This window comes from Marmota marmota, unplaced genomic scaffold, assembly GCF_001458135.2.
Source record: "Marmota marmota marmota unplaced genomic scaffold, marMar, whole genome shotgun sequence".
Taxonomy (NCBI): domain Eukaryota; kingdom Metazoa; phylum Chordata; class Mammalia; order Rodentia; family Sciuridae; genus Marmota; species Marmota marmota.
In genome coordinates, this window is record NW_026000108.1 from 40186717 (window position 1) to 40191706 (window position 4990).

Consider the following 4990-nt stretch of genomic DNA (forward strand, 5'->3'; position numbering starts at 1 on the left):
CGTGTCTGTCACCCACATGTAGCCCCACCCTACGTTTGCTTTCCTGAAACACAGGACATGCAACATCCCATGTTTTCTTCCACAGCTGGTTTTCTTCTACCACTGGTGGAAGGCTCCTGATCCTTAAGCCAGCTTACCCAGGCCTCTCTGCCCTCCTGCTCCCCATCCTTGAGCTCCAGGCCTCTGCAGCCCACTTCCTGTCCCACTGTGGGGCCCGTGTGGGGGTGGAGGGAGACAAGTCCAGTCACTGAGCCGTATTATGCAACCATGTAATACATCCCAGTCTTTGGGAAGTTTGACAAACTGGGAATATGTGTTTAGATTTCTAAACTCAGAGACATTTCAGAGCAAAGAGGACCTGGCTGTGTCCTCCAGATGGTTACACATGGTTTTATTCTTCTGTTTGGGAGAGTTGCAGCTGCTGCTGGAATACAGCTGTTTTCAGAGTCTGGGAAGGGGAATGTGCGGGGGAACGTCAAGGTCCTGGGGCTGCTTCTTCCTCCCTCAGGGAGGGAGGGTGCGTCACTTGTGAATTTTTGATATAACAACACACCCATCAGGTTCTAGAAGAACTGACTGAGGAGGTGCAGAGAGTTGAAGGCTCTTTTCCTGCTCAAGGCCAGCCTGCAATGCAGTGTGTCAATGAGTATGTATTAGGTTCCTGTGGTTGCTATAACAAGTTACTACAAATGAGATGGCTTAACTTAACAGAAATATATCCTCACAGTTCTGGAAGCCAGAAGCCTGAATTCAAGTTGGTGGCAGGGCCATGTTCCCTCCAGAGACTCTTGGGGAGAACACAATCTTTGCCTCTTTCAGCTTCTGGTGACCATCGGCCTTCCTGGACTCATGGCTGCATCCCTCCATCTCACCTCTAAGGATACCTTTCCTCTTCTGTCTGTCTCCTCATCTGTGTGTCTCTTATAAGGACACTTGTCATTGGACTTAGGACCATCCAGATAATGCAGGTCTCATTTCAAGACCATCAACTCAATTATATCTGCAAATTCCTTTTTCCCAAATAAGATCACCTTCATGAGTTCCAGCATTAGGATGTGGACATATCTGTTAGGGTCTCCATTCAACCCATGCAAGAGAGAATTAGTGTGGGAGAGAGAAATAGAGAGGCCCCAGGGCAGGCAGGAAGGATTTGCTCACACAGGAGTCTGCTATCAATATAGCCAGCCCTGATCACATTTTTTTTTGCCCCAGGGGAAATGCATTATTTCCAATTTGCAATTAGTGGTGTCAAAGCTACAGCGGCTCACACAGCGCAGGCGCTGACTTACGTTCATCAGGTAAAGAGGGGTTAAGAGACAGACAGTCTAAGACTACGATGCTGCTACATTATCATATGGGACCCAGGCACCTTCTGCTCCTTGTCTATACATCCAGATTTAGTTCCAAGGATTCCATCCTTAAGATTACCATGTGGGTCACCCAGGTGGCCAAAGCTTCAGCCATCACGTCTACATCTCGGGAAGGAAGAAAAAAGAGAAGTGGGAAGAGCAAATGATGTGTGCCTGCTGAGCCAGCTCATTTCAGGAACTTTATGGAGTGCACAGTGCTTATATTTCATTGGCCAGAACACAATAACTCCTAGCTGCAAGTGAAGCTGGGAACAATTCGTGTGTGTGTGTGTGTGTGTGTGTGTGTGTCTGTGTGTGTGTTATAGAATCCAGGTACACTGCTCTACTGAATAAAATGGAGGCTTGATTAGCAAGGAAGGAGTGAAGAATCAATTTGGGGAGGCAATTAGCACTGCCAACTCCAAGGGCCTTACAAGCCATGGAAGTTTTAGCATCCATGTGGTAGACTCAGAGAACACAGCGGACCCCACTATTTGTAAAAATAAACAAACTCGGCTGACATTGTCTGAGCGCTCACCCTGGGCCAGTCCCTGGTTCGTTAAGCTTCCCAACCACCCTTTGAGGTCAATCTTCTTACAGCGCTGTCGTTTACAGATTTAAAAAAAAAAATCACTGAGACTCAGGGAAGTTGAGCCATTTGCCTAGGTCACCTATCTAGGAAGTGACAGAGTCAGGATGTGACCAGGTCTGTCTTCCACAGCCCAAGCTCCAGGATTGTCACACCTCACAGCCACATCGTGGGGAGACTTTCACGAGAACTGTGGGGGCACTTGGCTAGCTGTGGGCACAGGGACCACTGGGCACTTCTGCAGGGGCCCTGTCCTTCTCTTTCCTGCATCACCTAGAAGGAGCCCTGATGTGGCATCTCCCTGGGTTGTGTTCCTCTCCTCTAAAAGTGTCCCCTTACCCTCCCTACTGTCTACTTAGCTCAGGCCTCCCTGGCATGTGTCCTAGTCCAGGTGCCCTTTACTGACCACTCGGATAGGCACATGGTGGGGAGTGGACTCTCCAGGCTGGGCACGCTGGCCATGTAGGCCCCGGCCCCACACGGACCTCTGCTCCTCCACTGCGCCTGGGCATTCTGCTCCTGCCCCACCTCCACACCTTTGCACCTACCAGTTCTGCTTTCTGGGATGTTCTCCCTTTTCTCGGCTTAGTGTAAACTTCAGCTGTTTCCACCAGCCCCAGAGCAGGCGTCCTTTCAGCTGGACGCCTTCCTTCCCTCTCTGTGCTTGCTGACTCTCGTCCCCGCCCCCTCCTGGTGTCACTGAGCCTCACTAACTCCTCTCTGCACAGCTCGCTTGGCCTTGGGTTGCCTCATGGGGTTCCTCCTTTTGGTGCACATGGGGATTTGCGTCTTTTAGGACATGTGTGTTTCAAAGAACTGGAGGCATCTCATTCACCTTTTGTCTGCTGTTCCCCAGAGCCACCATCCCCTTCACAGCCACCTCCCTCCCTCCCTGCAACATGGCCACATGCCTCAGAGCACTGGCTCAGTGAGTTCTGGACAGAACTGAAGTTCTGAAGGGTGCTTGTGCGCTCTCTCTCTCTCTCTCTCTCTCACGCACGCACACACACACAGTCAATTCAGTTGGCCAGGAGGCAGAGCACCGGGAGGGAAGCAATCAGCTGAGCAGGTGCAACTTGTCCTGCCGTGGCTTCCCCTTTGCTCCTGGGTCCTGTCTGAGGCCCAGCAGCTGCAGCACTTTGAGGATGGAGTTCTGCCGGAGGTGGGGAAACAGCACAGGGCTTGCTTGGTCACTGTCCTTTCGACCTTGGCTCACCCCATCCAGCAAGAGGAGCTTACACTAACAATCCATGTGTTTCCAAATGTGCGACTGTTTCCAAACACCAGGCTCTCCTGGGTTGACCTGGACTCTGCCTCGGAGAGCCTACATCCTCGTCTATGGGGCAGAGGTGAATCAGTGCCCTGCTTCCTCTCGTCCCTGAAGGCCATGTTTCTTGAACTTACCCAGGTGGCTGACTTCTGCCTCTCATTACCACCTATGAAAAGGCTTCCAACAGAGTGAACCCTGAGGTACCTTAGCAAGGACATAAGACCAGCAGCAGAGCGTGGCAGAGGCTCTTCTGATGCTGAGCAGGGAGGCTGAGGCCCGGGCCTCCGGTGGGCTAGCTGCCTCTCCCCACCTTCTGCTCTAGGCCTCTGAATTAGCTTCAGAAATCAGTATTGGAAGGAATAGTTTCTTGAACACATGAACTGGGTTGATCCATGTAATAACCCCCTTAATTCTTAGTGGCCTCAGCTCTAGTATTAATGATTGTTCAACAGTTTTGGAGCAAGCCCCACACTCCACCCCTTTAAGACTCTTTCTCTTCCTGCAGTGCGGGGGATGAACCCAGGGCCTTGCGTGGACTGGGCAGTAGATCTACTACTGAGCCACACCCCCAGCCTCCCAGTCCATCTTAACAAGGAGACAATGGAGAGCTGACGTTACCCTGAACTACACCCATGAATCTGCTCTAAGGCTCCAAATGCTCCTGTGATTGAGCTACAACCCACAGCTGACTGAAAAAGGCTTCTGTCAGTAGAAACTGAACTCCATGGATTAGATGCGTGTCCACATCCACCGTGGGGTAGGCGTCGGAAGGGTCAGTGAGTGTCTAGGGGATCAGGAGATATCTCAATCCCTCCAAGGGTTGGGCTCGGGAGTGTCTCAGGCTCATCTTTGGATGCCCCCAGTCCCCACCCCAAGTCCTATAGATCCTTCCTTTGCAGAAGCATCCCCACTCTGTCCCTCATCGGTGCCACTCCTGGGGAGGCATTTACGTCCTCACACCTGGATGGTGGGGAGGTCAGAAGCCGTACTGCCATCTGTCTTCAAAACCCTCACCCACTCACACCCTCTCCTCCTCTCATTCTTATATCATCTACCCCTTTGCTCTGCCTAATTTGTCTTCTCTCTGTCTCTTTTGAAGATCAAGTTACAAATCTCAATGTAGAACGCAGTGAAGTTTTACACAGGTGTAGACCCTTACTAACATCACACCTTCTCAACATGGAACATTCCAGCACCCCAGAAAACACCTCTGTGGCCCTTCCTAGCTGGTACCCTTCTTATGGTGACCACTGTTCTGATCTCTACTCCTGTAAGTTAGTTGAGGCTATTTTTTTAAAGATAATATCCATACATAAGGGAGAACTACTGGATCAAACTGCAAATGAACGGGCACAAAGAATTCTTATTGTATGATTGTATTTACGTGAACTTGAAAAATGTTCCAAGGTCGCAGCTGGATGCTTCAACCACAGAGAGTACTGAGCTCCATGTATGTACTGGTTTTCCCTGTGCCTACAGACCTATGATAAGGTTTAATTCACAACTTAAGCACAGTAAGAGATTAATAACAACGACTAATAATGGAATAAAACAATTATAACAATACACTGTAATAAAAGCTTGTGTTTGGGGCCATTGTAAGTAAAATAATAGTTCCTTGGACAAGAACTTTGCAATCTGATAGCCAAGGGGGCTTCTGGGTGACTGATGGGTAGGCAGCATATATAGTATGACTACACTGGAAGGAGGAATGATTCGTGTCCTCAGTGGGAAAGAGCAGAATGGTGTGAGGACTTATCACATTACATAAAGCTTACGAAA